Here is a 12,921-nt window from a genome sequence, read left to right on the forward strand (position 1 = left end):
TTATACTATACTGTAGGTATAAATTAGTATATTATACTATATATTATTATACTATATATTATTATACTATACTGTTGGTATACATTATTATACTGTATATGTTTTTACACTTTATATATTATTATTATACTATACTGTAGGTATATATTATTATACTATATATTGTTATACTATACTGTAGGTATATTATACAATATATTGTTATACTATTTATTATTATACTATACTGTAGGTGTATATTCTTATAATATATATTATTAAACTAATCTGCAGGTATATATTATACTGTATATTATTATACTATACTGTAGGTATAAATGAGTATATTATACTATATATTATTATACTATACATATTATTATACTATACTGTAGGTATAAATGAGTATATTATACTATATATTATTATACTATACATATTATTATACTATACTGTAGGTATACATTATTATACTGTATATATTATTACACTTTATATATTATTATACTATACTGTAGGTATATATTATTACACCACATATTATACTGCAGAGTAGCCTAGTGGTTAGAATGTTGGACTAGAAACCGAAAGGTTGCAAGTTCGAATCCCGAGCTGACAAGGTACAAATCTGTCGTTCTGCCCCTGAACAGGCAGTTAAACCACTGTTCCTAGGCCATCATTGAAAATAAGAATTTGTTCTTAACTGACTTGCCTCGTAAAATAAAATATATATATATATATATATATTATGATACTATATATTATTAAACTATAATGTAGGTATATATTATTACACTATATATTATTATACTGTAGGTATATATTATTACACTATACTGTATGAGGGCGTGAGAGCGGGTGCTGACCTTCTTTGAGGGTCCATTTGATGTCTCCAGACTGCTTGGAAACAGCATGTAGACTCCCATCCAGAGTAGACACAAACAATAGAGACTCTGGTAGAGTTACACTCACTGACTTCACCTGGGGGTAGAGAGAGTAGAGACTGACTTCACCTGGGGAGTAGAGAGAGAGAGAGAGAGAGAGTAGAGACTGACTTCACCTGGGGTGTAGAGAGAGAGAGAGAGAGTAGAGACTGACTTCACCTGGGGAGTAGAGAGAGAGAGAGAGAGAGAGTAGAGACTGACTTCACCTGGGGAGTAGAGAGAGAGAGAGTAGAGACTGACTTCATCTGGGGAGTAGAGAGAGAGAGGGTGTAGAGACTGACTTCACCTGGGGAGTAGAGAGAGAGAGAGAGAGAGAGAGAGTAGAGACTGACTTCACCTGGGGAGTAGAGAGAGAGAGAGTAGAGACTGACTTCACCTGGGGAGTAGAGAGAGAGAGAGTAGAGACTGACTTCACCTGGGGAGTAGAGAGAGAGAGAGTAGAGACTGACTTCACCTGGGGAGTAGAGAGAGAGAGAGAGAGTAGAGACTGACTTCACCTGGGGAGTAGAGAGAGAGAGAGTAGAGACTGACTTCACCTGGGGAGTAGAGAGAGAGAGAGAGTAGAGACTGACTTCACCTGGGGAGTAGAGAGAGAGAGAGAGAGAGAGTAGAGACTGACTTCACCTGGGGTGTAGAGAGAGAGAGAGAGTAGAGACTGACTTCACCTGGGGAGTAGAGAGAGAGAGAGAGAGAGAGTAGAGACTGACTTCACCTGGGGAGTAGAGAGAGAGAGAGTAGAGACTGACTTCATCTGGGGAGTAGAGAGAGAGAGGGTGTAGAGACTGACTTCACCTGGGGAGTAGAGAGAGAGAGAGAGAGAGAGAGTAGAGACTGACTTCACCTGGGGAGTAGAGAGAGAGAGAGTAGAGACAGACTTCACCTGGGGAGTAGAGAGAGAGAGAGTAGAGACTGACTTCACCTGGGGAGTAGAGAGAGAGAGAGTAGAGACTGACTTCACCTGGGGAGTAGAGAGAGAGAGTAGAGACTGACTTCACCTGGGGAGTAGAGAGAGAGAGAGAGTAGAGACTGACTTCACCTGGGGAGTAGAGAGAGAGAGAGAGTAGAGACTGACTTCACCTGGGGAGTAGAGAGAGAGAGTAGAGACTGACTTCACCTGGGGAGTAGAGAGAGAGAGTAGAGACTGACTTCACCTGGGGAGTAGAGAGAGAGAGAGAGAGTAGAGACTGACTTCACCTGGGGAGTAGAGAGAGAGAGAGTAGAGACTGACTTCACCTGGGGGGTAGAGAGAGAGAGAGTAGAGACTGACTTCACCTGGGGAGTAGAGAGAGAGTAGAGACTGACTTCACCTGGGGAGTAGAGAGAGAGAGAGAGAGTAGAGACTGACTTCACCTGGGGAGTAGAGAGAGAGAGAGAGTAGAGACTGACTTCACCTGGGGAGTAGAGAGAGAGAGAGTAGAGACTGACTTCACCTGGGGAGTAGAGAGAGAGAGTGTAGAGAGACTAGACACCTGGGGAGTAGAGAGAGAGAGTAGAGACTGACTTCACCTGGGGAGTAGAGAGAGAGAGAGACTGACTTCACCTGGGGGGTAGAGAGAGAGAGAGAGAGTAGAGACTGACTTCACCTGGGGAGTAGAGAGAGAGAGTAGAGACTGACTTCACCTGGGGAGTAGAGAGAGAGAGAGTAGAGACTGACTTCACCTGGGGAGTAGAGAGAGAGAGTAGAGACTGACTTCACCTGGGGAGTAGAGAGAGAGTAGAGACTGACTTCACCTGGGGGGAGAGAGAGAGAGAGTAAAGACTGACTTCACCTGGGGAGTAGAGAGAGAGAGTAGAGACTGACTTCACCTGGGGAGTAGAGAGAGAGAGTAGAGACTGACTTCACCTGGGAAGTAGAGAGAGAGAGTAGAGACTGACTTCACCTGGGGAGTAGAGAGAGAGAGAGAGAGTAAAGACTGACTTCACCTGGGGAGTAGAGAGAGAGAGAGTAGAGACTGACTTCACCTGGGGAGTAGAGAGAGAGTAGAGACTGACTTCACCTGGGAAGTAGAGAGAGTAGAGACTGACTTCACCTGGGGAGTAGAGAGAGAGTAGAGACTGACTTCACCTGGGGGTAGAGAGAGAGAGAGAGAGTAGTAGAGACTGACTTCACCTGGGGAGTAGAGAGAGAGAGAGAGAGTAAAGACTGACTTCACCTGGGGAGTAGAGAGAGAGAGTAGAGACTGACTTCACCTGGGGAGTAGAGAGAGAGAGTAGAGACTGACTTCACCTGGGGAGTAGAGAGAGAGTAGAGACTGACTTCACCTGGGGGGTAGAGAGAGAGAGAGAGAGAGAGAGTAGAGACTGACTTCACCTGGGGAGTAGAGAGAGAGAGAGTAGAGACTGACTTCACCTGGGGAGTAGAGAGAGAGAGAGTAGAGACTGACTTCACCTGGGGTGTAGAGAGAGAGAGTAGAGACTGACTTCACCTGGGGAGTAGAGAGAGAGAGTAGAGACTGACTTCACCTGGGGAGTAGAGAGAGAGTAGAGACTGACTTCACCTGGGGGGTAGAGAGAGAGAGAGAGAGAGAGTAGAGACTGACTTCACCTGGGGGGTAGAGAGAGAGAGAGACTGACTTCACCTGGGGAGTAGAGAGAGAGAGTAGAGACTGACTTCACCTGGGGGTAGAGAGAGAGAGAGAGAGTAGAGACTGACTTCACCTGGGGGGCAGAGAGAGAGAGAGTAGAGACTGACTTCACCTGGGGAGTAGAGAGAGAGAGTAGAGACTGACTTCACCTGGGGAGTAGAGAGAGAGAGTAGAGACTGACTTCACCTGGGGAGTAGAGAGAGAGAGAGTAGAGACTGACTTCACCTGGGGAGTAGAGAGAGAGGAGAGAGAGATGGTGTAGAGACTGACTTCACCTGGGGAGTAGAGAGAGAGAGTAGAGACTGACTTCACCTGGGGAGTAGAGAGAGAGGAGAGAGAGAGAGTAGAGACTGACTTCACCTGGGGAGTAGAGAGAGAGAGAGAGAGAGAGAGAGATGGTGTAGAGACTGACTTCACCTGGGGAGTAGAGAGAGAGAGAGTAGAGACTGACTTCACCTGGGGAGTAGAGAGAGAGAGAGAGAGAGAGAGACTGACTTCACCTGGGGAGTAGAGAGAGAGAGAGTAGAGACTGACTTCACCTGGGGGTAGAGAGAGAGTAGAGACTGACTTCACCTGGGGAGTAGAGAGAGAGTAGAGACTGACTTCACCTGAGGAGTAGAGAGAGAGGAGAGAGACTGACTTCACCTGGGGAGTAGAGAGAGAGAGAGTAGAGACTGACTTCACCTGGGAAGTAGAGAGAGAGAGAGAGAGAGACTGACTTCACCTGGGGAGTAGAGAGAGAGAGAGTAGAGACTGACTTCACCTGGGAAGTAGAGAGAGAGAGAGTAGAGACTGACTTCACCTGGGGGTAGAGAGAGAGAGAGAGTAGAGACTCACTTCACCTGGGGAGTAGAGAGAGAGAGTAGAGACTGACTTCACCTGGGGAGTAGAGAGAGAGAGAGAGAGAGAGAGAGAGAGAGACTGACTTCACCTGGGGAGTAGAGAGAGAGAGAGTAGAGACTGACTTCACCTGGGAAGTAGAGAGAGAGAGTAGAGACTGACTTCACCTGGGAAGTAGAGAGAGAGAGTAGAGACTGACTTCACCTGGGGAGTAGAGAGAGAGAGAGTAGAGACTGACTTCACCTGGGAAGTAGAGAGAGAGAGTAGAGACTGACTTCACCTGGGGAGTAGAGAGAGAGAGTAGAGACTGACTTCACCTGGGAAGTAGAGAGAGAGTAGAGACTGACTTCACCTGGGAAGTAGAGAGAGAGAGTAGAGACTGACTTCACCTGGGGAGTAGAGAGAGAGAGTAGAGACTGACTTCACCTGGGGAGTAGAGAGAGAGAGAGAGAGAGAGAGAGTAGAGACTGACTTCACCTGGGGAGTAGAGAGAGAGAGAGTAGAGACTGACTTCACCTGGGGAGTAGAGAGAGAGAGTAGAGACTGACTTCACCTGGGGAGTAGAGAGAGAGAGAGTAGAGACTGACTTCACCTGGGGAGTAGAGAGAGAGAGAGTAGAGACTGACTTCACCTGGGGAGTAGAGAGAGAGAGTAGAGACTGACTTCACCTGGGGAGTAGAGAGAGAGAGTAGAGACTGACTTCACCTGGGGAGTAGAGAGAGAGAGTAGAGACTGACTTCACCTGGGGAGTAGAGAGAGAGAGTAGAGACTGACTTCACCTGGGGAGTAGAGAGAGAGAGTAGAGACTGACTTCACCTGGGGAGTAGAGAGAGAGAGAGAGAGAGAGACTGACTTCACCTGGGGGTAGAGAGAGAGAGAGAGTAGAGACTGACTTCACCTGGGGAGTAGAGAGAGAGAGAGAGACTGACTTCACCTGGGGAGTAGAGAGAGAGAGTAGAGACTGACTTCACCTGGGGGGTAGAGAGAGAGAGTAGAGACTGACTTCACCTGGGGAGTAGAGAGAGAGAGAGTAGAGACTGACTTCACCTGGGAAGTAGAGAGAGAGAGAGAAGAGACTGACTTCACCTGGGAAGTAGAGAGAGAGAGAGTAGAGACTGACTTCACCTGGGGAGTAGAGAGAGAGAGTAGAGACTGACTTCACCTGGGGAGTAGAGAGAGAGAGAGTAGAGACTGACTTCACCTGGGGAGTAGAGAGAGAGAGAGACTGACTTCACCTGGGAAGTAGAGAGAGAGAGAGAGAGTAGAGACTGACTTCACCTGGGGAGTAGAGAGAGAGTAGAGACTGACTTCACCTGGGGAGTAGAGAGAGAGAGAGTAGAGACTGACTTCACCTGGGGAGTAGAGAGAGAGAGAGAGAGAGAGTAGAGACTGACTTCACCTGGGGAGTAGAGAGAGAGAGAGTAGAGACTGACTTCACCTGGGAAGTAGAGAGAGAGAGAGTAGAGACTGACTTCACCTGGGGAGTAGAGAGAGAGAGAGTAGAGACTGACTTCACCTGGGAAGTAGAGAGAGAGAGAGTAGAGACTGACTTCACCTGGGGAGTAGAGAGAGAGAGAGTAGAGACTGACTTCACCTGGGGAGTAGAGAGAGAGAGAGAGACTGACTTCACCTGGGGAGTAGAGAGAGAGAGAGAGAGAGTAGAGACTGACTTCACCTGGGGAGTAGAGAGAGAGAGAGAGAGAGAGAGAGAGAGAGAGAGAGAGTAGAGACTGACTTCACCTGGGGAGTAGAGAGAGAGAGAGTAGAGACTGACTTCACCTGGGGAGTAGAGAGAGAGAGAGTAGAGACTGACTTCACCTGGGGAGTAGAGAGAGAGAGAGAGTAGAGACTGACTTCACCTGGGGAGTAGAGAGAGAGAGAGTAGAGACTGACTTCACCTGGGGAGTAGAGAGAGAGAGAGTAGAGACTGACTTCACCTGGGGAGTAGAGAGAGAGAGAGAGAGTAGAGACTGACTTCACCTGGGGAGTAGAGAGAGAGAGAGAGAGAGAGAGAGAGAGAGACTGACTTCACCTGGGGAGTAGAGAGAGAGAGATAGAGACTGACTTCACCTGGGGAGTAGAGAGAGAGAGAGAGAGAGTAGAGACTGACTTCACCTGGGGAGTAGAGAGAGAGAGAGAGAGAGTAGAGACTGACTTCACCTGGGGAGTAGAGAGAGAGAGTAGAGACTGACTTCACCTGGGGAGTAGAGAGAGAGTAGAGACTGACTTCACCTGGGGAGTAGAGAGAGAGAGTAGAGACTGACTTCACCTGGGGGTAGAGAGAGAGAGTAGAGACTGACTTCACCTGGGGAGTAGAGAGAGAGAGAGAGTAGAGACTGACTTCACCTGGGGAGTAGAGAGAGAGAGAGTAGAGACTGACTTCACCTGGGGAGTAGAGAGAGAGAGAGAGAGTAGAGACTGACTTCACCTGGGGAGTAGAGAGAGAGAGTAGAGACTGACTTCACCTGGGGAGTAGAGAGAGAGAGAAGAGACTGACTTCACCTGGGAAGTAGAGAGAGAGAGAGAGTAGAGACTGACTTCACCTGGGGAGTAGAGAGAGAGAGTAGAGACTGACTTCACCTGGGGAGTAGAGAGAGAGAGTAGAGACTGACTTCACCTGGGGAGTAGAGAGAGAGAGAGAAAGAGACTGACTTCACCTGGGAAGTAGAGAGAGAGAGAGTAGAGACTGACTTCACCTGGGGGGTAGAGAGAGAGAGAGTAGAGACTGACTTCACCTGGGGAGTAGAGAGAGAGAGAGTAGAGACTGACTTCACCTGGGGAGTAGAGAGAGAGAGAGAGTAGAGACTGACTTCACCTGGGGAGTGAGAGAGAGAGAGAGAGTAGAGACTGACTTCACCTGGGGAGTAGAGAGAGAGAGAGAGTAGAGACTGACTTCACCTGGGGAGTAGAGAGAGAGAGAGACTATGTCTGAACAGTGTTATAACAGACACATACAGTATTATAGATAGGTAGGTAGCTGGTCTGGTCCTCATGTCTGAACAGTGATGGATGGATGGATGGATGGATGGATGGATGGATGGATGGATGGATGGATGGATGGATTAGATAGATAGCTGGCCTGGTCCTCTCAGCACAAACTGGCTCTAACCAGAATAGAAAGAGTGGGAGGCCCCGGTGCACAACTGAGCAAGAGGACAAGTACATTAGACTGTCTAGCCTCTTCACTGTTGACGTTGAGACTGGTGTTTTACGGATACTATTGCATGAAGTCTTGTTTTTACATCCATTGAGATAGTTCCTCAGTGTACCTGGAAAATCTTTCCAGCTCTCTCTCCCTTTCGACTACCACTCAGCGTGAAAGGGAACAATGTCATGCTCTGATCCAGTGGAAACGTCAAAATAGGCCTTCCTGATTACTGATTATCCCCTTGAACAAATAGCCTACAGCTGTCCTGAGCTCACTGGTGCAGGAAACTGAGGTTCCCAGAATATTTTATACAATGCAGCGTGTTTGTTAGCAGGAGTTTCAAGCCAGAAAAAAGTTAATACAATGTTTCAAGTTCGTTGCAGACAGGCCATGTGTAACCAATGTGATTTATAGGATTTTTATTTTATTTATTTATTTTAAATCAGGATGTTCAAACTGCAGGCTGCAATGTTTTTATTTGTTTTTTTTTACATAATTCAAATAAATAATTATAATAATTATATCAAAGTTACTTTTTAGGCTTGTTTCATTTTCATTTTTAGGTTTGGATTGAATTTTCATTAACCACATGACAATGATATTAAAATACGAGGACGTTATTATAAACTAAATTAAACTATCCAATATGAAAATGTGGATATGAAAACCATAACCGGCAGGCAGATCGGTAGAAACGGTGAGATAAATGGGCCACATGAGAAAGGTTGCCGACTCCTCGTTGTAGCCTTTTTACCGGCAACTTCAGGAGAGTGATGGCAGAATCTGAGACAGCCAGCAGGAGAGAGAGAGGAGAACTGTCGGGTTCAGTTGTTTTTAACTTCAGGTGGAATCTGAGACAGCCAGCAGGAGAGAGAGGAGAACTGTCGGGTTCAGTTGTTTTTAACTTCAGGTGGAATCTGAGACAGCCAGCAGGAGAGAGAGGAGAACTGTCGGGTTCAGTTGTTTTTAACTTCAGGTGGAATCTGAGACAGCCAGCAGGAGAGAGAGGAGAACTGTCGGGTTCAGTTGTTTTTAACTTCAGGTGGAATCTGAGACAGCCAGCAGGAGAGAGAGGAGAACTGTCGGGTTCAGTTGTTTTTAACTTCCGGTGGAATCTGAGACAGCCAGCAGGAGGGAGAGGAGAACTGTCGGGTTCAGTTGTTTTTAACTTCAGGTGGAATCTGAGACCGCCAGCAGGAGAGAGAGGAGAACTGTCGGGTTCAGTTGTTTTTAACTTCAGGTGGAATCTGAGACAGCCAGCAGGAGAGAGAGAGAACTGTCAGGTTAAGTTCTTTTTAACTTCAGGTGGAATCTGAGACAGCCAGCAGGAGAGAGAGGAGAACTGTCAGGTTAAGTTCTTTTTAACTTCAGGTGGAATCTGAGACAGCCAGCAGGAGAGAGAGGAGAACTGTCGGGTTCAGTTGTTTTTAACTTCAGGTGGAATCTGAGACAGCCAGCAGGAGAGAGAGGAGAACTGTCGGGTTCAGTTGTTTTTAACTTCAGGTGGAATCTGAGACAGCCAGCAGGAGAGAGAGAGAACTGTCGGGTTCAGTTGTTTTTAACTTCAGGTGGAATCTGAGACAGCCAGCAGGAGAGAGAGGAGAACTGTCGGGTTCAGTTGTTTTTAACTTCAGGTGGAATCTGAGACAGCCAGCAGGAGAGAGAGAGAAACTGTCGGGTTCAGTTGTTTTTAACTTCAGGTGGAATCTGAGACAGCCAGCAGGAGAGAGAGGAGAACTGTCGGGTTCAGTTGTTTTTAACTTCAGGTTAACAAGATCTCCGGCTCCCTCTTGACTTTTTTTTTTTATTTTTATATTTTCTCCAATTGTTGTAGTAGCTACTATCTTGTCTCATCGCTACAACTCCCGTACGGGCTCGGGAGAGACAAAGGTTGAAGTCATCGTCCTCCGATACACAACCCAACCAGCCGTACTGCTTCTTAAAACAGCGCGCATCCAACATGGAAGCCAGCCGCACCAATGTGTCAGAGGGTACACCGTGCAAGGACATCCCTACCGACCAAGCCCTCCCTAACACGGACGACGCTAGGCCAATTGTGCGTCGCCCCACCGACCTCCCGGTCGCGGCTGGTTACGACAGAGCCTGGGCGCGAACCCAGGTACTCTGGTGGCACAGCTGGCGCTGCAGTACAGCGCCCTTAACCACTGCGCCACCCGGGAGGCTCCGGCTCCCTTGAGTCATTTGTGTATCTATAATAATTGAATCAAACAGCGTGCTTAAAGCATCAGATCAGTTCAGTACATATAGTTGATTTAATTAAAACACATGGGCTGTGTCTATATATGGGAAAATACACATTTAAAAATGACCAAGATATTTTGGTTGTTGGGCCTTATTTTACTTTAGTGGAGTAACTACTATGTTGTTGATCCATCCTCAGTTATCTCCTGGCTTGTTGTTGATCCATCCTCAGTTATCTCCTGTCACAGCCATTAAACTCTGTAAATGTTTTAAAGTCACCATTGGCCTCATGGTGAAAATCCCTGAGCGGTTTCCTTCCTCTCCGACAACTGAGTTAGGTAGGACGCCTGTATCTTTGTAGTGACTGGGTGTATTGATACACTGAGTTAGGAAGGATGTATGTATCTTTGTAGTGACTGGGTGTATTGATAGACCAATCCAAAGTGTAACTAATAACTTAGGTAATAGTGAAGTTGCAGAGAAATGCCATGTCTTTCTTTTGAGTCTGAAATGCGCCAATCCCCCTCTCCCCATTGGTTATGTCGTGGACCGTGTACATTGGCCTGGCCAGTTCCCTCAAATTCCAAGACGGTCAAAGCCTTGGTACAGTTGTGTGTTGTTCTCTGACCAGGACACCAGCTGAGGACAGTTCACAGTGAGTTTAGAGTAATTAAAACACAAGGCTCTGCACCTTCCTGTTTTCACTGTCTGGGATAAACACGAGTTCCGATGTTCCATTTGGAACACTCGTTTAGAACAGATTTCTGAATTTGGAACACTGGTTTAGAACAGACTGCTGAATTTGGAACACTCATTTGGAACAGACTGCTGAATTTGGAACACTCATTTGGAACAGACTGCTGAATTTGGAACACTCATTTGGAACAGACTGCTGAATTTGGAACACTCGTTTAGAACAGACTGCAGAATTTGGAACACTCACAGACTGCTGAATTTGGAACACTCATTTGGAACAGACTGAATATAATATAAAACGGGCCTGCTTCTGTTCTGGAGATGAACATTAGATGCTGTCTGAACGGGCCTGCTTCTGTTCTGGCAATGTCGCCGTAAATGATCGTATTAAACTGGATTGATCTTTGATTGACTGTTATCAACAACTGCTCTCCTTGTTTTTTGGTTCATCTGGAATCGAAATGTCCGTTACACCAGGACAACCTGAATAGCAAGATAACCCCCCGTCTCCTTCTCAGCAAAGAGACCGCTTACCACATGTTGTGTGTTTAACCGCGACACTCCTGTATTTACTCAACAAGGGGTGGCATCATAGAACCGGACTCTGTATGGCGCCTTAAAGGGATATGTGGTCATTTAACAAGGAATGTTCACACGCGTTTCAATGTCCAATACCTTTAAACTACAACATATAGAGGCATCCAAATGGTAAAAAGCTGGAGAGCGATATACTCTCTACGTTATTGCCTACAATGTTAGACAGGTAACTATAACGGATTACATTTTAAAAAGTAAGCTACACAGGACAGGACGAGAAAGACAAGACAGACAGGCGAGGGGGTTTGTTCATTTCCAGCATACTATTCTTGAAGTGTATTATAGTCCCCTCTCTCTCTATCGCTCTCTGTGTGTACGTGTTCCCGAAATAGACCAACCGGACAGTGGCACCGTACCCAGCGAGCCACACACCCTCAGTAGGGTTTTCCCCTCCCCTCCCCCATAAACAAGTAAACAACAACAAACACTCACCTGTAAATCGGTTCCTTTCCAAGACAGCAGCAACAGCAGCAGGAGACCGCGTGCTAACGTCCCCATGGTTGTAGATCTACAAACGGGAATCTCGATCAACGGAAAGAAACGTGTTAAACTTACAAGAACAGAGGTTGAATTATCTGTCAACTTTCTCCAGCGATCGTCCATTTTGGTCACACAGCGACTGGGCTTCGTTTGTTGAACATTTTTTCTTAGTCTTCTTTCAGATTGACGTGTTTTCTTTAACGTGTGTAACAGGTTGTGGATAGAAGTAGATGAGAGATCTGAGACCATCACAACAATACCGACTGCAGGTAACGACTAAACGACGAGCCCCACCATTACGGTTTCCGTGTTGGAACGGATCCTGTGACGTCAGTTAGAGAGGGTGTCCTTGGTTCTCGTCGGTAGGCGGTCAGGACCTACGGAATGGTCCAAAAAAGTCGGATCAAAATAGTTAAATAACAGAGAAGATAGTGGTAGTGTGTGTGTGGCGGTTTTCCTCACCAACATACCCATCATAAAGTATATAACTCAGCCTAAACCGCGCAATGCGACCTGCTGTCAAATCATGTGGGGCTGGCCCCGCCCTCTTGTTTGATTGACGGCCGTTCCGTCCAATGGTAAAAGGAGAGTTGGACTGTAACGGGGGGCGGGGTTTAGAATGAGCTGGACGCCACTTTAGAACACGTGGAAACCGCAGTGTGGCTCGCGGCTTTGTGATCACTGCAACAAGCGGCTCGTTCAGGTGAAATAGAATAGAGATGGTGGCAGAACAGAGAAGAGACAACTATGCCTTTATTAAGCTCTCTCTCTTCCTCTCTTTTCCTCTCTCTCTTTTCCTCTCTCTTTTTCTCTCTCTCTCTCTTCCTCTCTCTCTTTTCCTATCTCTCACTCTCTTCCCCACTCTCCCTTCCTCTCTCTCTTCCTCTCTCTTTCCTCTCTCTCTTCCTCTCTCTCTCTCTTTTCCTCTCTCTTCCCCACTCTCTCTCTCTGAGCCTGTGTCGCTCTGTTTCTTCTTCTTCTTGTAATTTTCCCTGACTTTTCTCAGTTTATAGTGCAAGGGGTACTAAGGTGAACATAATTATACATTTTTAAAAAAACATTTCAAAATGAATCCCACCAGCACTACATATACAATAATACCCACGTCCAGGCTATCCCACAGTCTCCATAGACAAACAGTAGAATGGCCCATACTGAAGAGCCCTGCTAGAGCTGCCCCTGATCAACTGTAAGTGCTGTTATTGTGAAGTGGAAACGTCTAGGAGCAACAACGGTTCAGTAGCGAAGTGGTAGGCCACACATGGTCACAGAACAACCAAGTGCTGAAGCGTTAAAATCGTCTGTCCTCGGTTGCAACACTCACTGCCAAGTTCCAAACTTCCTTTGGAAGCAACATCGGCACAAGAACTGTTTGTCGGAAGCTTCATGATATGGGTTTCCATGGCCAAGCAGCCGCACATGTAACAGTATAACTTTAGACCGTCCCTTC

At 46.6% G+C, this 12,921-nt stretch overlaps 1 pseudogene; it reads right to left on the bottom strand.

Moving 5' to 3' along the window:
- The window catches only part of LOC135530488 (serine/threonine-protein kinase/endoribonuclease IRE1-like), a 60,311-nt pseudogene extending 48,288 nt beyond the window's left edge, over positions 1 to 12,023 (bottom strand).
- Positions 12,024 to 12,921: the final 898 nt, after the last annotated feature.

The sequence above is a fragment of the Oncorhynchus masou genome, unplaced genomic scaffold (assembly GCF_036934945.1).
Source record: "Oncorhynchus masou masou isolate Uvic2021 unplaced genomic scaffold, UVic_Omas_1.1 unplaced_scaffold_1353, whole genome shotgun sequence".
Lineage (NCBI taxonomy): Eukaryota > Metazoa > Chordata > Actinopteri > Salmoniformes > Salmonidae > Oncorhynchus > Oncorhynchus masou.